This window comes from Arachis stenosperma, chromosome 2, assembly GCF_014773155.1.
Source record: "Arachis stenosperma cultivar V10309 chromosome 2, arast.V10309.gnm1.PFL2, whole genome shotgun sequence".
NCBI lineage: Eukaryota > Viridiplantae > Streptophyta > Magnoliopsida > Fabales > Fabaceae > Arachis > Arachis stenosperma.
In genome coordinates, this window is record NC_080378.1 from 40,579,248 (window position 1) to 40,604,718 (window position 25,471).

Below are 25,471 nucleotides of genomic sequence, written 5' to 3' on the forward strand. Positions count from 1 at the left end.
ATTGTGAGGACTTGGTCCAACCTTTGATCAAAGTTGACCCTTCTAGTGTAAGGGTGCTCATCTCCTTGCATCATAGGCAAGTGAACGCCACCCTCACACTCTCCGGACTAAAATCCAAGTATTTCCCCCGAACCATAGTGAGATAATTCTTTGGATTCGGGTTCACACTTGGTCATGGTTCTTGGTGATCCATGCATTGGCATAGAACTCTTGAACCATCAAGATTCCGACTTGTTGAATGGGGTTGGTAAGTACTTCCCAACCTCTTCTTCGGATCTCATGGCGGATCTCCGGATATTCACCCTTTTTGAGTGAAAAGGGGACTTCGGGGATCACCTTCTTCAAGGCCACAACTTCATAGAAGTGGACTTGATGCACCCTTGAGAGGAATCTATCCATCTCCCATGACTCGGAGGTGGAAGCCTTTGCCTTCCCTTTCCCCTTTCTAGAGGTTTCTCCGGCCTTGGATGCCATAAATGGTTATGGAAAAACGAAAAAGCAACGCTTTTACCACACCAAACTTAAAATGTTTGCTCGTCCTCGAGCAAAAGAAGAAAGAAGAGAGTAGAAGAAGAAGAAAATGAGGAAGAGGGGGAAGGTGGTGTGTTCGGCCAAGAAGGGAAAGAAGGGGTGTTTAGGTTGTGTGAAAATGAAGGGTTGAAGAAGGGTATATATAGGAGAGAGGGGGGTAATGGTTCGGCCATTATGGGTGGGTTTGGGAGGGAAAGTGGTTTGAATTTGAAGGGTGAGGTTGGTGGGGTTTTATGAAGGATGGATGTGAGTGGTGAAGAGAAAGATGGGATTTGATAGGTGAAGGGTTTTTGGGGAAGAGGTATTGAGGTGATTGGTGAATGGGGGAAGAAGAGAGAGAGTGATGGTGGGGTCCTGTGGTGTCAAGGAAAAGTCATCCCTGCACCAAATGTTGCTCAAAATCACGTTTTGAGCTATTTCTGGCGTTAAACGCCGGGCTTGTGCCCATTCCTGGCGTTTAATGCCAGGTTGTTGCCCTTTACTGGCGTTTAACGCCAGTCTGGTGCCCCTTTCTGGCGTTAAACGCCCAGAATGGTGCCAGACTGGGCGTTAAACGCCCAACAGCTAGCATTACTGGCGTTTGAACGCCAGCTTCTTCTCCTCCAGGGTGTGCTATTTTTCTTCCTATTTTTCATTCTGTTTTTGCTTTTTTTTCATTGTTTTTGTGACTTCTTATGATCATCAACCTACAAAAAAGATAAAATAACAAAAGAAAATAGTTAACTATAAAACATTGGGTTGCCTCCCAACAAGCGCTCCTTTAATGTCATTAGCTTGACAGAGGACTCTCATGGAGCCTCAGGAATACTCAGAACCGTGTTGGAACCTCCCAACACCAAACTTAGAGTTTGAATGTGGGGGTTCAACACCAAACTTAGAGTTTGGTTGTGGCCTCCCAACACCAAACTTAGAGTTTGACTGTGGGGACTCTACTTGGCTCTGTTTTAAGAGAAGCTCTTCATGCTTCCTCTCCATGATGATAGAGGGATGTCCTTGGGCCTTAAACACCAAGGATTCTCCATTCACTTGAATGATCAACTCTCCTCTATCAACATCAATCACAGCCTTTGCTGTGGCTGGGAAGGGTCTGCCAAGGATGATGGATTCATCCATGCACTTCCCAGTCTCTAGGACTATGAAATCAGTAGGGATGTAATGGTCTTCAATCTTCACCAAAACATTCTCTACAAGTCCATGAGCTTGTTTTCTTGAATTGTCTGCCATCTCTAATGAGATTCTTGCAGCTTGCACCTCAAAGATCCCTAATTTCTCCATTACAGAGAGGGGCATGAGGTTTACACTTGACCCTAAGTCACACAAGGCCTTCTTGAAGGTCATGGTGCCTATGGTACAAGGTATAGAAAACTTCCCAGGATCCTGCCTCTTTTGAGGCAGTTTCTGCCTAGACAAGTCATCCAGTTCTTTGGTGAGCAAAGGTGGTTCATCCTCCCAAGTCTCATTTCCAAATAACTTGTCATTCAGTTTCATGATTGCTCCAAGGTATTTAGAAACTTGCTCTTTCAGTGACATACTCATCCTCTTCAGAGGAAGAATACTCATCAGAGCTCATGAATGGCAGAAGTAAGTCCAATGGAATCTCTATGATCTCATTTTGAGCCTCAGATTCCCATTGTTCCTCATTGAGGAACTCAGAGGAGATTGGTACACGCCCACTGAGGTCTTCCTCAGTGGCGTCCTCCTCCTCTCTTTCCTCTCCATATTCAGCTATGTCTATGGCTTTGCACTCTCCTTTTGGATTTTCTTCTGTATTACTTGGGAGAGTGCTAGGAGGGAGTTCAGTAACTTTCTTGCTCAGCTGACAAATTTCTGATAGAGGACCTTGTTTCTTCATTAGATCAGAGACCATTGTTGCTAAGTCAGAAGTATTCTGCTTAGAACTCTCTGTCTGTTGCTGAGAAGATGATGGAAAAGGCTTGCTATTGCTAAACCTGTTCTTCCACCATTATTGTTATTGAAACCTTGTTGAGGTCTCTCTTGATTCTTCCATGAGAGATTTGGGTGATTTCTCCATGAAGAATTATAGGTGTTTCCATAGGGTTCTCCTAGGTAATTCACCTCTTCCATGAAAGGGTTCTCAGGATCATAAGCTTCTTCCTCAGATGAAGCATCCTTAGTACTGTTGGTGCATTTTGCATTCCAGACAGACTCTGAGAAATCAAATTGACTTGTTGAGTCAATATCTTGTTCTGAGCCAATATGGCATTCAGAGTGTCAATCTCAAGAACTCCTTTCTTCTGACTAGTCCCATTGTTCACAGGATTCCTTTCAGAAGTGTACATGAATTGGTTATTGCAACCATTTCAATCAATTCTTGAGCTTCTGCAGGCGTCTTCTTCAGATGAAGAGATCCCAGCAGAGCTATCCAAGGACATCTTAGATAGTTCAGAGAGACCATCATAGAAAATACCTATGATGCTCCATTCAGAAAGCATGTCTGAGGGACATCTTCTGATTAATTGTTTGTATCTTTCCCAAGCTTCATAGAGGGATTCTCCATCTTCTGTCTGAAGGTTTGGACTTCCACTCTAAGCTTACTCCATCTTTGTGGAAAGAACTTTGCCAAGAAGGCATTGACTAGCTTTTCCCAAGAGTCCAGGCTTTCTTTAGGTTGAGAATCCAACCATATTCTAGCTCTGTCTCTTACAGCAAAAGGGAATAGCATCAGTCTGTAGACCTCAGGGTTAACCCCATTAGTCTTGACTGTGTCACAGATTTGCAAGAATTCAGCTAAGAACTGATGAGGATCTTCCATTGGAAGTCCATGGAACTTGCAATTCTGTTGCATTAGAGAAACTAATTGAGGCTTAAGCTCAAAGTTGTTTGCTCCAATGGCAGGGATAGAGATGCTTCTCCCATAGAAATCAGGAGTAGGTGCAGTGAAGTCACCCAGCACCTTCCTTGCATTGTTGGCATTGTTATTGTTTTCGGCTACCATGTGTTCTTCTTCTTTGAAGAATTCGGTCAGGTCCTCTAAAGAGAGTTGTGCTTTGGCTTCTCTTAGCTTTCTCTTCAGGGTCCTCTCAGGTTCAGGGTCAGCTTCAACAAGAATGCCTTTGTCTCTGCTCCTGCTCATATGAAAGAGAAGAGAAAAAGAAAATGTGAAATCCTCTATGTCACAGTATAGAGATTCCTTGAAATGTCAGAGGAAAAGAGAAATAGAAGAAAAGAAGGTAGAAGAATTCGAACTTGTTTAGTTAGAGTTCGAATTGTGCATTAAGAAGGAGTAGTACTCCATAAGTAGAAGGATGTGAGAAGGGGGGGAAGTGGATTTTCGAAAATTCAATTAAAAGATTTTGAAAACATTTTGAAAATTTGATTGATAATTTTCGAAAATTGAAAGTGAAAAAGAAATCAAGTGATTTTTGAAAAAGATTTTGAAATTAGAAATTAAAAAGATTTGATTGAAAACTATTTTGAAAAAGATGAGGTTAAAAAGATTTAATTGAAAAGTTATGGTTTTAAAAAGATGTGATTGAGAAGATATGATTTGAAAACAATTTTAAAAGATATGATTTGAAAACAATTTGAAAAGATATGATTTTAAAAATTAATGACTTGCCTAACAAGAAAAGATATGATTCAAACATAAAACCTTTCTTAATAGAAAAGGCAAAAAATGTTCAATCAAATCATTAATTGTTAGTAAGTATCTTTGAAAAAGGAAAGAAATTGATTTTGAAAACATTTGATTGAAAAGATATGATTTGAAAAAGATTTGGTTTTGAAAAACTTTGAAAGCTTGAAAAAAATTGATTTTGAAAAACAAAATCTTCGCCCTAGCACCATCCTGGCGTTAAACGCCCAGAATGGTATACATTCTGGCGTTTAACGCCCAAAATGCTACCTCTTTGGGCGTTAAACGCCCAACCAGGTATCCTGGCTGGCGTTTAAACGCCAGTCTGCCTTCTTCACTGGGCATTTTTGAATGCTCAGCTTTTTCTGTATAATTCCTCTGCAGTATGTTCTGAATCTTCAATTCTTTGTATCATTGACTTGAAAAGACACAAATAAAAAATATTTTTGGATTTTTAATAATCAAAATGCAACAGGAATCAATTAACAATGCATGCAAGACACCAAACTTAGCAGTTTGTGTGCTACTGACACTATATGAGACACATGAACACTCAAGTCAATAGAATTTAAAGATCAAAACAAGAAATATATGCATGGATTCGAAAAATGCAACAAAAACATGCATTTGACACCAAACTTAAGATGAGACACTAGACTCAAACAAGAAACATCAAATATTTTTGGTTTTTATGAATTTGCAAAATTTTTTTTTTTCGAAAATTAAGTGGGAAAAGGTATCAAAATTCTTAATGAGAATTCCAGGAATCAGTGCAATGCTAGTCTAAGACTCCGGTCCAGGCATTAGACATGGCTTCACAGCCAGCCAAGCTTTCAAGGAAAGCTTCGGTCCAAAACACTAGACATGACCAAAGGTCAGCCAAGCCTTAGCAGATCACTGCTCCAAAAGCAAAATTGATGGAAATCAACAAGCTCTTGTGGTGATAAGTTGAAACCTCGGTCCAATCAGATTAGACATGGCTTCTCAGCCAGCCAGATTTCAACAAATCATCATGAAACTCTAGAATTCATCTTTAAGAATTTCGAAAAAAAATAAATACCTAATCTAAGCAACAAGATGAACCGTCAGTTGTCCAAACTAGAACAATCCCAGGCATTGTTACCAAAGCTTGCTCAAACTTGAACAATCCCCGGCAACGGCGCCAAAAAACTTGGTGCGCGAAATTGTGAACAATACTTTTCACAACTCTCATAATCCCTGGTCATGAACTCCAAAAACTTGGTGGTTCAATTCCATGGCATTACACAACTTCGCACAATAACCAGCAAGTGCACTGGGTCGTCCAAGTAATACCTTACGTGAGTAAGGGCCGATCCCACGGAGATTGTTAGCATTGAAGCAAGCTATGGTCATCTTGTAAATCTTAGTCAGGCAAACTCAAATGTATATGATGATGAACGAAAGTAACATAGAAGATAAGGATAGTGATACTTATGTATCATTGGTGTAAGAGCTTCATACAAGCGTATGAAGATGCCTTCCCTTCCGTCTCTCTGCTTTCCTACTGCCTTCATCCAATCCTTCTTACTCCTTTCCATGGCAAGCTCGTTGTAGGGTTTCACTGTTGTCAGCAGCTACCTCCCATCCGCGCAGTGAAAGCAATGCACGCACTCTGTCACAGTACTGCCAATCACCGTTTGGTTCCCTCCCCTACCGGAATAGAATCACTCTTTTGCGTCTGTCACTAACGCCCAGTAGGTTACAGGTTTGAAGCACGTCACAGTCACTCATCATTGAATCCTACTCAGAATACCACAGACAAGGTTAGACCTTCCGGATTCTCTTGAATGCCGCCATCAGTTCTTGCCTCTACCACGAAGACTCTGATCTCACGGAATGGTTGGCTCGTTTGTCAGGCGAGCACTCGGTTGTCAGGCGATCAACCTGCATCGTGCAATCAGGAATCCAAGATATTCACTAAGCCTCAGATGCTTGTAGAACAAGAATGGTTGTCAGTCACCTTGTTCATGGGTGAGAATGGTGATGGGCGTCAATCATCACCTTCATCATGTTGAAGAACAGTGATATCTGGACAAAGAACAAGCGGAATTGAATGGAAGAACAATAGTAATTGCATTAATACTCGAGGTAAGCAGAGCTCCACACCTTAATCTATGGTGTGTAGAAACTCCGCCGTTGAAAATACATAAGCATAAGGTCTAGGCATGGCCGAATGGCCAGCCTCCCAAAGGTCTAAGATAGCATAAAACAAAGATAGCTACCAAAAGTCCTCTTTCTGATCTTTTTCTATACAATAGTAAAAGGTCCTACTTATAGAAAACTAGTACATAGATGAGTAAATGACATAAAAAATCCACTTTCGGGCCCACTTGGTGTGCTTGGGCTGAGCAATGAAGCAATTTCGTGTAGAGACTCTCCTTGGAGTTAAACGCCAGCTTTAGTGCCAGTTTGGGCGTTTAACTCCCAATTAGGTGCCAGTTCCGGCGTTTAACGCTGGAATTTCTTGAGGTGACTTTGAACGCCGGTTTGGGCCATCAAATCTTGGGCAAAGTATGGACTATTATATATTGCTGGAAAGCCCAGGAGTCTACTTTCCAACGGTTGAGAGCGCGCCAATTGGGCTTCTGTAGCTCCAGAAAATCCACTTCGAGTGCAGGGAGGTCAGAATCCAACAGCATCTGCAGTCCTTTTGAGTCTCTGGATCAGATTTTGCTCAGGTCCTCAATTTCAGCCAGAAAATACCTGAAATCACAGAAAAACACACAAACTCATAGTAAAGTCCAGAAAAGTGAATTTTAACTAAAAACTAATAAAATATACTAAAAACTAGATCATACTAAAATATACTAGAAAACAATGCCAAAAGCATACAAATTATCCGCTCATCACAACACCAAACTTAAATTGTTGCTTGTCCCCAAGCAACTGAAAATCAAATAAGATAAAAAGAAGAGAATGCAATGAACTCCAAAAACATCTATGAAGATCAGTATTAATTAGATGAGCGGGGCTTTTTAGCTTTTTGTCTCTGAATAGTTTTGGCATCTCACTCTATCCCTTGTAATTCAGAATGATTGGCTTCTTAGGAACTCAGAATCCAGATAGTGTTATGATTCTCCTAGTTAAGTATGACGATTCTTGAACACAGCTACTTATTGAGTCTTGGCTGTGGCCCAAAGCACTTTGTCTTCCAGTATTACCACCGGATACATAATGCCACAGACACATAATTGGGTGAACCTTTTCAGATTGTGACTCAGCTTTGCTAAAGTCCCCAATTAGAGGTGTCCAGGGTTCTTAAGCACACTCTTATTGCCTTGGATCACAACTTTTCTTTTTTTCTTTTTTTTTTTCTTTTCGGTTTTTTTTTTTTTTTTTTTTTTTTCGTTTGCTTCCTTCTTTCTCTTTTTTTTTTTTTGTATTTACTGCTTTTTCTTGCTTCAAGAATCATTTTTTTAATGATTTTTCAGATCCTCAGTAACATGTCTCCTTTTTCATCATTCTTTCAAGAGCCAACATTCATGAACCACAAGTTCAAAAGACATATGCACTGTTCAAGCATACATTCAGAGAACAAAAGTGTTGCCACCACATCAAAATAATTAAACTATATAAAATTCAGAATTCATGCAATTCTTTCCTTTTCAATTAAGCACGTTTTATTCAAGAAAGGATGGATTCTAGGACATTCATAACTTTAAGGCATAGACACTAAGACACTAATGATCACAAGACACAAACAGGACAAACATAAAGCATAAAATCGAAAAACAGAAGAAACAAGGAAATCAAGGAACGGTCCACCTTAGTGATGGCGGCTCTTTCTTGCTCTTGAAGATCCTATGGAGTGCTTGAGCTCCTCAATGTCTCTTCCTTGTCTTTGTTGCTCCTCCTCATGATTCTTTGGTTTCTCTAATTTCATGGAGGAGAATGGAGTGTTCTTGATGCTCCACCCTTAGTTGTCCCATGTTGGAACTCAATTCTCCTAGGAGGTGTTTAATTGCTCCCATAATTTTGTGGAGGAAAGTGCATCCCTTGAGGATCTCAGGATCTCATGGTGAGAGGGGTCTCTTGGGTACTCCATCCTTTTCTTGGTGATGGGCTTGTCCTCATCAATGGGGGTATCTCCCTCTATGTCAACTCCAACTTATGAACTTCTATTTCTTCTCCAATCATGATGCTATGGATCATGATGGCCCGGTCTATGGTAACTTCGGACCGGTTGCTAGTGGGAATGATGAGCGTGTATGAACTCTAACCATCCTCTAGCCACGGGCGTGAGGTCATGCCTCTCAATTGAACCGGCTTTCCTCTGAATCTTGCTTCCATTGTGCGCCTTCTTCACATATGATTGTGAGGACTTGGTCCAACCTTTGATCAAAGTTGACCCTTCTAGTGTAAGGGTGCTCATCTCCTTGCATCATAAGCAAGTTGAACGCCACCCTCACTCTCCGGACTAAAATCCAAGTATTTCCCCCGAACCATAGTGAGATAATTCTTTGGATTCGGGTTCACACTTTGGTCATGGTTCTTGGTGATCCATGCATTGGCATAGAACTCTTGAACCATCAAGATTCCGACTTGTTGAATGGGGTGGTAGTTCCCAACCTCTCTTCGGATCTCATGGCGGATCTCCGGATATTCACCCTTTTTGAGTGAAAAGGGGACTTCGGGGATCACCTCTTCAAGGCCACAACTTCATAGAAGTGGACTTGATGCACCCTTGAGAGGAATCTATCCATCTCCCATGACTCGGAGGTGGAAGCCTTGCCTTCCCTTCCCCTTTCTAGAGGTTTCTCCGGCCTTGGATGCCATAAATGGTTATGGAAAAACGAAAAAGCAACGCTTTTACCACACAAACTTAAAATGTTTGCTCGTCCTCGAGCAAAAGAAGAAAGAAGAGAGTAGAAGAAGAAGAAATGCGGAGAGGGGGGGGAAGGTGGTGTGTTCGGCCAAGAAGGGAAAGAAGGGGTGTTAGGTTGTGTGAAAATGAGGGTTGAAGAAGGGTATATATAGGAGAGAGTGGGTTTGGGAGGGAAAGTGGTTGAATTTGAAGGGTGAGGTTGGTGGGGTTTTATGAAGGATGGATGTGAGTGGTGAAGAGAAAGATGGGATTTGATAGGTGAAGGTTTTTGGGGAAGAGGTATGAGGTGATTGGTGAATGGGGGAAGAAGAGAGAGTGATGGTGGGGTCCTGTGGTGTCAAGGAAAAGTCATCCCTGCACCAAATGTTGCTCAAAATCACGTTTTGAGCTATTTCTGGCGTTAAACGCCGGGCTTGTGCCCATTCCTGCGTTTAACGCCAGGTTGTTGCCCTTTCTGGCGTTTAACGCCAGTCTGGTGCCCCTTTCTGGCGTTAAACGCCCAGAATGGTGCCAGACTGGGCGTTAAACGCCCAACAGCTAGCATTACTGGCGTTTTGAACGCCAGCTTCTTCTCCTCCAGGGTGTGCTATTTTTCTTCCTATTTTTCATTCTGTTTTTGCTTTTTTTCATTGTTTTTGTGACTTCTTATGATCATCAACCTACAAAAAAGATAAATAACAAAAGAAAATAGTTAACTATAAAACATTGGGTTGCCTCCCAACAAGCGCTCCTTAATGTCATTAGCTTGACAGAGGACTCTCATGGAGCCTCAGAAATACTCAGAACCGTGTTGGAACCTCCCAACACCAAACTTAGAGTTTGAATGTGGGGGTTCAACACCAAACTTAGAGTTTGGTTGTGGCCTCCCAACACCAAACTTAGAGTTTGACTGTGGGGGCTCTGCTTGGCTCTGTTTTGAGAGAAGCTCTTCATGCTTCCTCTCCATGATGATAGAGGGATGTCCTTGGGCCTTAAACACCAAGGATTCTCCATTCACTTGAATGATCAACTCTCCTCTATCAACATCAATCACAGCACTTGCTGTGGCTAGGAAGGGTCTGCCAAGGATGATGGATTCATCCATGCACTTCCCAGTCTCTAGGACTATGAAATCAGTAGGGATGTAATGGTCTTCAATCTTCACCAAACATTCTCTACAAGTCCATGAGCTTGTTTTCTTGAATTGTCTGCCATCTCTAATGAGATTCTTGCAGCTTGCACCTCAAAGATCCCTAATTTCTCCATTATAGAGAGGGGCATGAGGTTTACACTTGACCCTAAGTCACACAAGGCCTTCTTGAAGGTCATGGTGCCTATGGTACAAGGTATAGAAAACTTCCCAGGATCCTGCCTCTTTTAAGGCAGTTTCTGCCTAGACAAGTCATCCAGTTCTTTGGTGAGCAAAGGTGGTTCATCCTCCCAAGTCATTTCCAAATAACTTGTCATTCAGTTTCATGATTGCTCCAAGGTATTTAGCAACTTGCTCTTTCAGTGACATACTCATCCTCTTCAGAGGAAGAATACTCATCAGAGCTCATGAATGGCAGAAGTAGTCCAATGGAATCTCTATGGTCTCATTTGAGCCTCAGATTCCCATTGTTCCTCATTGAGGAACTCAGAGGAGATTGGTACACGCCCACTGAGGTCTTCCTCAGTGGCGTCCTCCTCCTCTTTTCCTCTCCATATTCGGCTATGTCTATGGCTTTGCACTCTCCTTTTGGATTTTCTTCTGTATTACTTTGGGAGAGTGCTAGGAGGGAGTTCAGTAACTTTCTTGCTCAGCTGACCCCTTGTCCTTCCAAATTTCTGATAGAGGACCTTGTTTCATTCATGAAACTTTGAGTGGTCTTTATTAGATCAGAGACCATTGTTGCTAAGTCAGAAGTATTCTGCTTAGAACTCTCTGTCTGTTGCTGGAAGATGATGGAAAGGCTTGCTATTGCTAAACCTGTTTCTTCCACCATTATTGTTATTGAAACCTTGTTGAGGTCTCTCTTGATCTTCCATGAGAGATTTGGGTGATTTCTCCATGAAGAATTATAGGGTTTCCATAGGGTTCTCCTAGGTAATTCACCTCTTCCATGAAAGGGTTCTCAGGATCATAAGCTTCTTCCTCAGATGAAGCATCCTTAGTACTGTTTGGTGCATTTTGCATTCCAGACAGACTCTGAGAAATCAAATGACTTGTTGAGTCAATATCTTGTTCTGAGCCAATATGGCATTCGAGTGTCAATCTCAAGAACTCCTTTCTTTCTGACTAGTCCCATTGTTCCAGGATTCCTTCAGAAGTGTACATGAATTGGTTATTTGCAACCATTTCAATCATTCTTGAGCTTCTGCAGGCGTCTTCTTCAGATGAAGAGATCCTCCAGCAGGCTATCCAGGACATCTTAGATAGTTCAGAGACCATCATAGAAAATACCCTATGTGCTCCATTCAGAAAGCATGTCTGAGGGACATCTTCTGATTAATTGTTTGTATCTTTCCCAAGCTTCATAGAGGGATTCTCCATCCTTCTGTCTGAAGGTTTGGACTTCCACTCTAAGCTTACTCCATCTTTGTGGTGGAAAGACTTTGCCAAGAAGGCATTGACTAGCTTTTCTAAGAACTGATGAGGATCTTCTGTTGCATTGAGAAGTCCATGGAACTTGCAATTCTGTTGCTTAGAGCTCAAACTAATTGAGGCTTAAGCTCAAAGTCAATATAGAATAGAAATCATGATAGGTGCAGTGAAGTCACCCAGCACCTTCCTTGCATTGTTGGCATTGTTATTGTTTTCGGCTGCCATGTGTTCTTCTTCTTTGAAGAATTCGGTCAGGTCCTTTAAAGAGAGTTGTGCTTTGGCTTCTCTTAGCTTTCTCTTCAGGGTCCTCTCAGGTTCAGGGTCAGCTTCAACAAGAATGCCTTTGTCTCTGCTCCTGCTCATATGAAAGAGAAGAGAAAAAGAAAATGTAGAATCCTCTATGTCACAGTATAGAGATTCCTTGAAATCTCAGAGGAAAAGAGAAATAGAAGAAAAGAAGGTAGAAGAATTCGAACTTGTTTAGTTAGAGTTCGAATTGTGCATTAAGAAGGAGTAGTACTCCATAAGTAGAAGGATGTGAGAAGGGGGGAAGTGGATTTTCGAAAATTCAATTAAAAGATTTTGAAAACATTTTGAAAATTTGATTGATAATTTTCGAAAATTGAAAGTGAAAAAGAAATCAAGTGATTTTTGAAAAAGATTTTGAAATTAGAAATTAAAAAGATTTGATTGAAAACTATTTTGAAAAAGATGAGGTTAAAAAGATTTAATTGAAAAGTTATGGTTTTAAAAAGATGTGATTGAGAAGATATGATTTGAAAACAATTTTAAAAGATATGATTTGAAAACAATTTGAAAAGATATGATTTTAAAAATTAATGACTTGCCTAACAAGAAAAGATATGATTCAAACATAAAACCTTTCTTAATAGAAAAGGCAAAAAATGTTCAATCAAATCATTAATTGTTAGTAAGTATCTTTGAAAAAGGAAAGAAATTGATTTTGAAAACATTTGATTGAAAAGATATGATTTGAAAAAGATTTGGTTTTGAAAAACTTTGAAAGCTTGAAAAAAATTGATTTTGAAAAACAAAATCTTCCCCCTAGCACCATCCTGGCGTTAAACGCCCAGAATGGTATACATTCTGGCGTTTAACGCCCAAAATGCTACCTCTTTGGGCGTTAAACGCCCAACCAGGTACCCTGGCTGGCGTTTAAACGCCAGTCTGCCTTCTTCACTGGGCATTTTTGAATGCTCAGCTTTTTCTGTATAATTCCTCTGCAGTATGTTCTGAATCTTCAATTCTTTGTATCATTGACTTGAAAAGACACAAATAAAAAATATTTTTGGATTTTTAATAATCAAAATGCAACAGGAATCAATTAACAATGCATGCAAGACACCAAACTTAGCAGTTTGTGTGCTACTGACACTATATGAGACACATGAACACTCAAGTCAATAGAATTTAAAGATCAAAACAAGAAATATATGCATGGATTCAAAAAATGCAACAAAAACATGCATTTGACACCAAACTTAAGATGAGACACTAGACTCAAACAAGAAACATCAAATATTTTTGGTTTTTATGAATTTGCAAATTTTTTTTTTTTTCGAAAATTAAGTGGGAAAAGGTATCAAAATTCTTAATGAGAATTCCAGGAATCAGTGCAATGCTAGTCTAAGACTCCGGTCCAGGCATTAGACATGGCTTCACAGCCAGCCAAGCTTTCAAGGAAAGCTTCGGTCCAAAACACTAGACATGACCAAAGGTCAGCCAAGCCTTAGCAGATCACTGCTCCAAAAGCAAAATTGATGAAAATCAACAAGCTCTTGTGGTGATAAGTTGAAACCTCGGTCCAATCAGATTAGACATGGCTTCTCAGCCAGCCAGATTTCAACAAATCATCATGAAACTCTAGAATTCATCTTTAAGAATTTCGAAAAAAAATAAATACCTAATCTAAGCAACAAGATGAACCGTCAGTTGTCCAAACTAGAACAATCCCAGGCATTGTTACCAAAAGCTTGCTCAAAACTTGAACAATCCCCGGCAACGGCGCCAAAAACTTGGTGCGCGAAATTGTGAACAATACTTTTCACAACTCTCATAATCCCTGGTCATGAACTCCAAAAACTTGGTGGTTCAATTCCATGGCATTACACAACTTCGCACAACTAACCAGCAAGTGCACTGGGTCGTCCAAGTAATACCTTACGTGAGTAAGGGTCGATCCCACGGAGATTGTTAGCATTGAAGCAAGCTATGGTCATCTTGTAAATCTTAGTCAGGCAAACTCAAATGTATATGATGATGAACGAAAGTAACATAGAAGATAAGGATAGTGATACTTATGTATATCATTGGTGTAAGAGCTTCATACAAGCGTATGAAGATGCCTTCCCTTCCGTCTCTCTGCTTTCCTACTGCCTTCATCCAATCCTTCTTACTCCTTTCCATGGCAAGCTCGTGTAGGGTTTCACTGTTGTCAGCAGCTACCTCCCATCCGCGCAGTGAAAGCTAATGCACGCACTCTGTCACAGTACTGCCAATCACCGGTTTGGTTCCCTCCCCTACCGGAATAGAATCACTCTTTTGCGTCTATCACTAACGCCCAGTAGGTTACAGGTTTGAAGCACGTCACAGTCACTCAATCATTGAATCCTACTCAGAATACCACAGACAAGGTTAGACCTTCCGGATTCTCTTGAATGCCGCCATCAGTTCTTGCCTATACCACGAAGACTCTGATCTCACGGAATGGTTGGCTCGTTTGTCAGGCGAGCACTCGGTTGTCAGGCGATCAACCATGCATCGTGCAATCAGGAATCCAAGAGATATTCACTAAGCCTCAGATGCTTGTAGAACAAGAATGGTTGTCAGTCACCTTGTTCATGGGTGAGAATGGTGATGGGCGTCAATCATCACCTTCATCATGTTGAAGAACAAGTGATATCTTGGACAAAGAACAAGCGGAATTGAATGGAAGAACAATAGTAATTGCATTAATACTCGAGGTACAGCAGAGCTCCACACCTTAATCTATGGTGTGTAGAAACTCCGCCGTTGAAAATACATAAGCATAAGGTCTAGGCATGGCCGAATGGCCAGCCTCCCAAAGGTCTAAGATAGCATAAAACAAAGATAGCTACCAAAAGTCCTCTTTCTGATCTTTTTCTATACAATAGTAAAAGGTCCTACTTATAGAAAACTAGTACATAGATGAGTAAATGACATAAAAATCCACTTTCGGGCCCACTTGGTGTGTGCTTGGGCTGAGCAATGAAGCAATTTCGTGTAGAGACTCTCCTTGGAGTTAAACGCCAGCTTTAGTGCCAGTTTGGGCGTTTAACTCCCAATTAGGTGCCAGTTCCGGCGTTTAACGCTGGAATTTCTTGAGGTGACTTTGAACGCCGGTTTGAGCCATCAAATCTTGGGCAAAGTATAGACTATTATATATTGCTGGAAAGCCCAGGATGTCTACTTTCCAACGCCGTTGAGAGCGCGCCAATTGGGCTTCTGTAGCTCCAGAAAATCCACTTCGAGTGCAGGGAGGTCAGAATCCAACAGCATCTGCAGTCCTTTTGAGTCTCTGGATCAGATTTTTGCTCAGGTCCCTCAATTTCAGCCAGAAAATACCTGAAATCACAGAAAAACACACAAACTCATAGTAAAGTCCAGAAAAGTGAATTTTAACTAAAAACTAATAAAAATATACTAAAAACTAACTAGATCATACTAAAAATATACTAGAAACAATGCCAAAAAGCATACAAATTATCCGCTCATCAATTGTCTTCTATCTTCTCTGTATGCATGTGTATTGTGAATATGCATAGTGTGATTGCTAGATTGTAACATGTTGCTGTGACATTATGACTACCATCTTGAATTTTGTGAGTTCAAAAGCAATTAAGTATCATGATCACAAACAAACAAGGAAATTAAAAAAGAACTTAGCATGGGCATATAAGTATAGGAAGGCTAGTATGATTAACTGTTGCTCAATTGCATTTGAACTTATTTAATTGAAGTTTTCATCTAGGACATTTTATGAAATTTTTGAAATCATGAAAACCTTGAAGGAAGCAAATGCAAATAAGGCAAGAAAAAGAAAAGGGAAAAAATGAGAAAGCTGAAGGCTCTGAGTACTAATGACAATTCAATTGTTAAGTACTTGTGGTGTTTATATATCAGGCAAAAAACTTGAAAACAAAACACTTAAAAGTCAAGGCTAGGCTCAAGTGCAAAATCACTCCCTCAAAGCTCAAGGCTTTGAGCATCAATGATTAGAGAGTAAAGAAAAGAAACAAATAAGCTTAAAGAAGTCCTCTAATTAAATGCTTGTGGTGCTTATGTATCAAGTGGTAATACTTAAAAACAAAGCATTTAGAGTCGTAGCTTTGTTTTCAACTCATGGTGCAAAGGACCCAAAAGGAGAAGCTAAGAAGAGAATGAAAAGCTTGCTTCAAGGAAGAAATATAAAGAAAAGATTTTATAAAATGAGTTAGATAGAAACATCAATCATTTGAATTTCTTTTGTGATTGTTGCATGCATCGAAAACTAGCCAACCATGAACATAAAAATTGCTATTCTTCTCACCTTGGGTATGTACTGCATGATTCTTTGCTTGCTTGTGGACAAGTAAGATTTAAGTTTGGTGTTGTGATGACACGTCATTTTGTACATGTTCTACTAGCAATTTTTATCTGTTTTTACTTGGTTTTCATACATTTCTAGGCAATAAGTAAGTGCTTGGATGAGAAATTCATGCTTGTCCTAATTCAATCAAACATTGTTGATTTTATGCATTTTCATGAAATTTTTGCAAGATTTAGTTGATAATATGAGTGATGCAAGATTTGATGATTATGCCAAGGCTTTGATGTATCAGTTTGGTTGATGACAAGTGAAAATATGAAGGAAAAGAAGCAAAAAGCACAAAATAAGCTCAAAAGAAGAATTATGGACACATTTTAAAGTTTGAGCACGCTTTGGAGCCTTAGGCCATGCTTTTAAAAGTGTGGCCCATGATTTAAACAAAGAGAGCGCTCTTGGCGCGAGAATGCTCCGTTCGTTACCAAAGAATGCCTACGACAAGTGCAAAATTTGGATTTGAAGTTTAGCCATCGACGCGTACGCGTGGATGAGACAAGGCACGCAAACGCGTGGATGAAGGCACAGCGTGGATGCGACATTTTGCAATCCACGCGTACGCGTCAGAAGTGTTCATTTCGCGAATGCTGCAAGAGACACGTACGCGTGGGTGACGCGTATGCATCGATGAGCCAAAACACCAGGGACGCGCAAGCATATAGCACGCATGCGCGTGGGTGCCCGAACGCTCCGTTCTCTAAATGAACGCTACGCTCTCCTGGAAGTGAATTTCTGCTCAAATTAACTTCATTCCAAGCCCATTTGAACTATAAGCAAGCAAGTTGGTGCACGAAATTGTGATCAATACTTTTCAAAACATAAACAATCCCTAGTAATGGCTCCAAAGACTTGGTGCTCAATACCATGGCATACACACAACTTCGCACAACTAACCAGCAAGTGCACTGGGTCGTCCAAGTAATAAACCTTACGCGAGTAAGGGTCGATCCCACGGAGATTGGTGGTATGAAGCAAGCTATGGTCACCTTGTAAATCTCAGTCAGGCAGACTCAAATGGGTATAGTGATAAACGAATAAAGCATAAAGATAAAGATAGAGATACTTATGTATATCATTGGTGAGAGCTTCAGATAAGCGAATGAAGATGCCTTCCCATCTGTCTCTCTGCTTTCCTACTGTCTTCATCCAATCCTTCTTACTCCTTTCCATGGCAAGCTTGTGTAGGGTTTCACCGTTATCAATGGCTACCTCCCATCCTCTCATTGGAAATACGTCCCTGATGCTCTGTCACAGCATAGGCTAACCATCTGTCGGTTCTCAATCAGGCCGGAATAGAATCCAGTGATTCTTTTGCGTCTGTCACTAACGCCCCGCCCTCAGGAGTTTGAAGCACGTCACAGTCATTCAATCATTGAATCCTACTCAGAATACCACAGACAAGGTTAGACCTTCCGGATTCTCTTGAATGCCGCCATCAGTTCTCGCCTATACCACGAAGATTCCGATTAAAGAATCCAAGAGATATTCACTAAGCCTCAAATGCTTGTAGAACAAGAGTGGTTGTCAGTCACTTTGTTCATGAGTGAGAGTGGTGATGATCCGTGACAATCATCACCTTCATCAAGTTGAAGAACAAGTGATATCTTGGACAAAGAACAAGCGGAATTGAATAGAAGAACAATAGTAATTGCATTAATACTCGAGGTACAGCAGAGCTCCACACCTTAATCTATGGTGTGTAGAAACTCCACCGTTGAAAATACATAAGAACAAGGTCTAGGCATGGCCGTGAGGCCAGCCCTCAAATGATCTAAGAACTAGATGTCCGAAGATGAAAAATACAATAGTAAAAGGTCCTACTTATAGGGAACTAGTAGCTTAAGAATTACAAAGATGAGTAAATGACATAAAAATCCACTTCCGGGCCCACTTGGTGTGTGCTTGGGCTGAGCAAATGAAGCATTTTCGTGTAGAGACTCCTCTTGGAGTTAAACGCCAGCTTTGGTGCCAGTTTGGGCGTTTAACTCCCATTTTGGTGCCAGTTCCGGCGTTTAACGCTGGAATTTCTTGAGGTGACTTTGAACGCCGGTTTGGGCCATCAAATCTTGGGCAAAGTATGGACTATCATATATTGCTGGAAAGCCCAGGATGTCTACTTTCCAACGCCGTTAAGAGCGCGCCAATTGGGCTTCTGTAGCTCCATAAAATCCACTTCGAGTGCAGGGAGGTCAGAATCCAACAGCATCTGCAGTCCTTTTGAGTCTCTGGATCAGATTTTTGCTCAGATCCCTCAATTTCAGCCAGAAACTACCTGAAATCACAAAAAAACACACAAACTCATAGTAAAGTCCAGAAAAGTGATTTTTAATTAAAAACTAATAAAAATATACTAAAAACTAACTAGATCATACTAAAAATATACTAAAAACAATGCCAAAAAGCGTACAAATTATCTGCTCATCACAACACCAAACTTAAATTGTTGCTTGTCCCCAAGCAACTGAAGATCAAATAAGATAAAAAGAAGAGAATATGCAATGAACTCCAAAAACATCTATGAAGATCAGTATTAATTAGATGAGCGGGGCTTTTAGCTTTTTGCCTCTGAATAGTTTTGGCATCTCACTTTATCCTTTGGAATTCAGAATGATTGGCTTCTTTAGGAACTCAGAATCCAGATAGTGTTATTGATTCTCCTAGTTAAGTATGATGATTCTTGAACACAGCTACTTTATTGAGTCTTGGCTGTGGCCCAAAGCACTCTGTCTTCCAGTATTACCACCGGATACATACATGCCACAGACACATAATTGGGTGAACCTTTTCAGATTGTGACTTAGCTTTGCTAAAGTCCCCAATTAGAGGTGTCCAGGGTTCTTAAGCACACTCTTATTGCCTTGGATCACAACTTTATTTCTTTCTCTTTTTCTTCTTCTTTTTTTTCGTTTTCTCCCCCTTTTTTTTCGTTTGCTTCTTTTTTTTTTTTTGTGTTCACTGCTTTTTCTTGCTTCAAGAATCATTTTTATGATTTTTCAGATCCTCAGTAACATGTCTCCTTTTTCATCATTTTTTCAAGAGCCAACATTCATGAACCACAAATTCAAAAGACATATGCACTGTTCAAGCATACATTCAGAGAACAAAAGTGTTGCCACCACATCAAAATAATTAAACTGTTATAAAATTCAAAATTCATGCAATTCTTTTCCTTTTCAATTAAGCACATTTTTATTTAAGAAAGGTGATGGATTCATAGGACATTCATAACTTTAAGGCATAAACACTAAGACACTAATGATCATAAGACACAAACATGGATAAACATAAGCATAAAATTCGAAAAACAGAAGAATAAAGAACAAGGAAATCAAGGAACGGGTCCACCTTAGTGATGGCGGCTCTTCCTTTCTCTTGAAGGTCCTATGGAGTGCTTGAGCTCCTCAATGTCTCTTCCTTGCCTTTGTTGCTCCTCTCTCATGATTCTTTGATCTTCTCTAATTTCATGGAGGAGAATGGAGTGTTCTTGGTGCTCCACCCTTAGTTGTCCCATGTTGGAACTCAATTCTCCTAGGGAGGTGTTTAGTTGCTCCCAATAGTCTTGTGGAGGAAAGTGCATCCCTTGAGGCATCTCAGGGATCTCATAATGAGAGGGGTCTCTTGTGTGCTCCATCCTTTTCTTGGTAATGGGCTTATCCTCATCAATGGTGATGTCTCCTTCTATGTCAACTCCAACTGAATAACAGAGGTGACAAATGAGATGAGGGAAGGCTAACCTTGCTAAGGTGGAAGACTTATCCGCCACCTTGTAGAGTTCTTGGGCTATAACCTCATGAACTTCCACTTCTTCTCCAATCATGATGCTATGAATCATGATGGCCCGGTCTAAAGTAACTTCGGACCGGTTGCTAGTGGGAATGATTGAGCGTTGGATGAGCTCCAACCATCCTCTAGCCACGGGTTTGAGGTCATGCCTTCTCAATTGAACCGGCTTGCCTCTTGAATCTCTCTTCCATTGTGCGCCCTCTTCACATATGACTGTGAGGACTTGGTCCAACCTTTGATCAAAGTTGACCCTTCTTGTGTAAGGATGTTCATCTCCTTGCATCATAGGCAAGTTGAACGCCACCCTCACACTTTCCGGACTAAAATCCAAGTATTTCTCCCGAACCATTGTGAGATAATTCTTTGGATCCGGGTTCATACTTTGATCATGGTTCTTGGTAATCCATGCATTGGCATAGAACTCTTGAACCATCAAGATTCCGACTTGTTGAATGGGGTTGGTAAGCACTTCCCAACCTCTTCTTCGGATCTCATGGCGGATCTCCGGATATTCACCCTTTTTGAGTGAAAAGGGGACCTCGGGGATTACCTTCTTCAAGGCCACAACTTCATAGAAGTGGTCTTGATGCACCCTTGAGATGAATCTATCCATCTCCCATGACTCGGAGGTGGAAGCTTTTGCCTTCCCTTTCCTCTTTCTAGAGGTTTCTCCGGCCTTGGATGCCATAAATGGTTATGGAAAACGAAAAAGCAACGCTTTTACCACACCAAACTTAAAATGTTTGCTCGTCCTCGAGCAAAAGAAGAAGAAGAGAGTAGAAGAAGAAGAAATGAGGAAGAGGGAGATGGTGGTGTATTCGGCCAAAGAGGGGGAGAAGTGTTGTTTAGGTTGTGTGAAAATGAAGGGGTTAAGAAGGGTTCATATAGGAGAGAGGGGAGATAAGGTTCGGCCATTATGGGTGGGTTTGGGAGGGAAAGTGGTTTGAATTTGAAGGGTGAGGTTGGTGGGATTTTATGAAGGATGGATGTGAGTGGTGAAGAGAAAGATGGGATTTGATAGGTGAAGGGTTTTGGGGAAGAGGTGTTGAGGTGATTGGTGAATGGGGGAAGAAGAGAGAGAGTGGTGGTGGGGTCCTGTGGGGTCCACAGATCCTGTGGTGTCAAGGAAAAGGCATCCCTGCACCAAATGGCATCAAAATTCACGTTTTGAGCCATTGCTGGCGTTAAACGCCGGGCTGATGCCCATTCCTGGCGTTTAACGCCAGGTTCTTGCCCTTCTCTGGCGTTTAACGCCAGTCTGGTGCCCCTTTCTGGCGTTAAACGCCCAGAATGGTGCCAGACTGGGCGTTAAACGCCCAACTACTAGGCTTACTGGCGTTTGAACGCCAGCAGCATCTTCCTCCAGGGTGTGCTGTTTTTCTTCCTGTTTTTCATTCTGTTTTTTGCTTTTTCAATTGATTTTGTGACTTCTTATGATCATCAACCTACAAAAAAAAATAAAATAACAAAGGAAAATAGATAAATTATAATCATTGGGTTGCCTCCCAACAAGCGCTTCTTTAATGTCAGTAGCTTGACAGAGGGCTCTCATGGAGCCTCACAGATACTCAGAGCAATGTTGGAACCTCCCAACACCAAACTTAGAGTTTGAATGTGGGGGTTTCAACACCAAACTTAGAGTTTGGTTGTGGCCTCCCAACACCAAACTTAGAGTTTGACTGTGGGGGCTCTTCTTGACTCTGATTTGAGAGAAGCTCTTCATGCTTCATCTCTATGGTGACAGAGGGATATCCTTGAGCCTTAAACACAAAGGATTCTCCATTCACTTGAATGATCAGTTCACCTCTATCAACATCAATCACAGCCTTTGCTGTGGCTAGGAAAGGTCTGCCAAGGATGATAGATTCATCCATGCACTTCCCAGTCTCTAGGACTATGAAATCAGTAGGGATGTAATGGTCTTCAATCTTAACCAAAACATTCTCTACAAGTCCATAAGCTTGTTTCCTTGAGTTGTTTGCCATCTCTAGTGAGATTTTTGCAGCTTGTACCTCAAAGATCCTTAGCTTCTCCATTACTGAGAGAGGCATAAGGTTTACACTTGACCCTAAGTCACACAGAGCCTTCTTGAAGGTCATGGTGCCTATGGTACAAGGTATGGAAAACTTCCCAGGGTCTTGTCTCTTTTGAGGTAATTTCTGCCTAGACAAGTCATCCAGTTCTTTGATGAGCAAAGGAGGTTCATTCTCCCAAGTCTCATTTCCGAATAACTTGTCATTTAGCTTCATGATTGCTCCAAGGTATTTAGCAACTTGCTCTTCAGTGACATACTCATCCTCTTCAGAGGAAGAATACTCATCAGAGCTCATGAAAGGCAGAAGTAAGTCCAATGGAATCTCTATGGTCTCATTTTGAGCCTCAGATTCCCATGGTTCCTCATTGGGGAACTCAGTGGAGGTCAGTGCACGCCCATTGAGGCCTTCCTCAGTGGCATCCACTTCCTCTCCTTCCTCTTCAAATTCGGCCATGTTGATGGCCTTGCACTCTCCCTTTGGATTTTCTTCTGTATTGCTTGGGAGAGTACTTGGAGGGAGTTCAGTAACTTTCTTGCTCAGCTGTCCCACTTGTGCCTCCAAATTTCTAATGGAGGACCTTGTTTCATTCATGAAACTTTGAGTGGTTTTAATTAGATCAGAGACCATGGTTGCTAAGTCAGAGGGATTCTGCTTAGGATTCTCTGTCTGTTGCTGAGAAGATGATGGAAAAGGTTTGCCATTGTTAAACCTGTTTCTTCCACCATTATTATTGAAACCTTGTTGAGGTCTCTCTTGATTCTTCCATGAGAGATTTGGGTGATTTCTCCATGAAGAATTATAGGTGTTACCATAGGGTTCTCCTAGGTAATTCACCTCTTCCATTGAAGGGTTCTCAGGATCATAAGCTTCTTCCTCAGATGAAGCATCCTTGGTACTACTTGGTGCATTTTGCATTCCAGACAGACTTTGAGAAATCAAATTGACTTGTTGAGTCAATATTTTTTTCTGAGCCAAAATGGCGTTCAGAGTATCAATCTCAAGAACTCCTTTCTTCTGACTTGTCCCATTGTTCACAGGATTTCTCTCAGAAGTGTACATAAATTGGTTATTTGCAACCATTTCAATGAGCTCTTGAGCTTCTGTAGGCGTCTTCTTCAGATGAAGAGATCCTCCAGCAGAGCTATCCAACGACATCTTAGATAGTTCAGAGAGACCATCATAGAAAATACCTATGATGCTCCATTCAGAAAGCATGTCAGAAGGACATTTTCTGATCAATTGTTTGTATCTTTCCCAAGCTTCATAGAGGGATTCTCCATCCTTCTGTCTGAAGGTTTGGACTTCCACTCTAAGCTTACTCCATCTTTGTGGTGGAAAGAACTTTGCCAAGAAGGCATTGACTAGCTTTTCCCAAGAGTCCAGGCTTTCTTTAGGTTGAGAGTCCAACCATATTCTAGCTCTGTCTCTTACAGCAAAAGGGAATAGCATCAGTCTATAGACCTCAGGGTCTACCCCATTAGTCTTGACTGTGTCACAGATTTGCAAGAATTCAGCTAAGAACTGATGAGGATCTTCCATTGGAAGTCCATGGAACTTGCAATTCTGTTGCATTAGAAAAACTAATTGAGGTTTAAGCTCAAAGTTGTTTGCTCCAATGGCAGGGATAGAGATGCTTCTCCCATAGAAGTCAGGAGTAGGTGCAGTAAAGTCACCCAGCACCTTCCTTGCATTGTTTGCATTGTTGTTGTTTTCAGCTGCCATGTCTTCTTCTTCTTTGAAGAATTCGGTCAGGTCCTCTAAAGAGAGTTGTGCTTTGGCTTCTCTTAGCTTTCTCTTCAAGGTCCTTTCGGGTTCAGGGTCAGCTTCAACAAGAATGCCTTTGTCTCTGCTCCTGCTCATATGAAAGAGAAGAGAACAAGGAAATGTGGAATCCTCTATGTCACAGTATAGAGATTCCTTGAGATGTCAGAGGAAAAGAGAAATAGAAAGAAGAAGGAGAAGAAGAATTCGAACTTTAATTAGATAAGGTTCGAATTGTGCATTGAGAAGGAGTGGTACTCCATAAATAGAAGGATGTGAGAGGAGGGAAGTAATTTTTTCGAAAATTAATTAAAATATTTTGAAAACATTTTTGAAAAACATTAATTGATTTTCGAAAATAAAAGTGGAAAAGAAATCAAGTGATTTTTGAAAAAGGATTTGAAATTAGAAGTTAAAAAGATTTGATTGAAAACTTATTTTGAAAAAGATGTGATAAAAAAATATGATTGGTTTTAAAAAGATGTGATTGAGAAGATATGATTTGAAAAACATTTCAAAAAGATTTGATTTTGAAAACAATTTAAAAAGATTTGATTTTTAAAAATTAATGACTTGCCTAACAAGAAAAGATATGATTCAAGCATAAAACCTTCCTCAACAGAAAAGGCAAAAAATGTTCAATCAAATCATTAATTGTTAGTAAGTATCTTTGAAAAAGGAAGGAAATTGATTTTGAAAACATTTGATTGAAAAGATATGATTTGAAAAAGATTTGATTTTGAAAAACTTTGAAAACTAAAAAAAATTTGATTTTGAAAACAAAATCTTCCCCCTAGCACCATCCTGGCGTTAAACGCCCAGAATGGTATCCATTCTGGCGTTTAACGCCCAAAATGCACCCTTTTTGGGCGTTAAACGCCCAACCAGGTACCCTGGCTGGCGTTTAAACGCCAGTCTGCCTTCTTCACTGGGCATTTTTGAATGCCCAGCTTTTTCTGTATAATTCCTCTGCAGTATGTTCTGAATCTTCAATTCTCTGTATTATTGACTTGAAAAGACACAAATAAAAAATATTTTTGGATTTTTAATAATCAAAATGCAACAAGAATCAAATAACAATGCATGCAAGACACCAAACTTAGCAGTTTGTATACTACTGACACTATATGAGACACATAAACACTCAAGTCAAAAGAATTCAAAGATCAGAGTAAGAAATCATCAAGAATTACTTGAAGATCCTTAAGACACATGAATGAACGCATGCAATTGACACCAAACTTAAGATGAGACACTAGACTCAAGCAAGAAATATTTTTGGATTTTATGCTTTTGTAATTTTTTTGTGCTTTTTCAAAAATTAAGTGAAAAGGAAAATAAAGGTATCAAAATTCTTAATGAGAATTCCAGGAATCATGCAATGTTAGTCTAAAGCTTTAGTCTAAAGGAATTAGACATAGCTAGCTAAGCTTCAGCAGGACATTGCATTCAAGAGCTAAATTGATGATGATCAATCAGCTTTGGTGATGATAAGAACATCACCTTGAAACACTAGAATTCATTCTTAAAGAACTCTGAAAAAAAAATAATACCTAATCTAAGCAACAAGATGAACCGTCAGTTGTCCATACACAAGAACAATCCCCGGCAACGGCGCCAAAAACTTGGTGCTGTTGCCGGATCAGAAATTTTGCACTGATGTTACCGGACCAAAAGCTTGCTCAAAACTTGAACAATCCCCGGCAACGGCGCCAAAAACTTGGTGCACAAA

At 40.5% G+C, this 25,471-nt stretch overlaps 2 non-coding genes across 2 annotated transcripts; both read left to right on the top strand.

Annotated features, from left to right (window-relative positions):
• The first annotated feature begins 11,413 nt into the window (after positions 1 to 11,413).
• Positions 11,414 to 11,521, top strand: LOC130964415 (small nucleolar RNA R71). Its single transcript, XR_009080510.1, has one exon. It is a non-coding gene; the product is annotated as a small nucleolar RNA R71 (small nucleolar RNA).
• An 11,666-nt stretch (positions 11,522 to 23,187) lies between these two features.
• LOC130964834 (small nucleolar RNA R71) lies at positions 23,188 to 23,295 on the top strand. Its single transcript, XR_009080904.1, has one exon. It is a non-coding gene; the product is annotated as a small nucleolar RNA R71 (small nucleolar RNA).
• Positions 23,296 to 25,471: the final 2,176 nt, after the last annotated feature.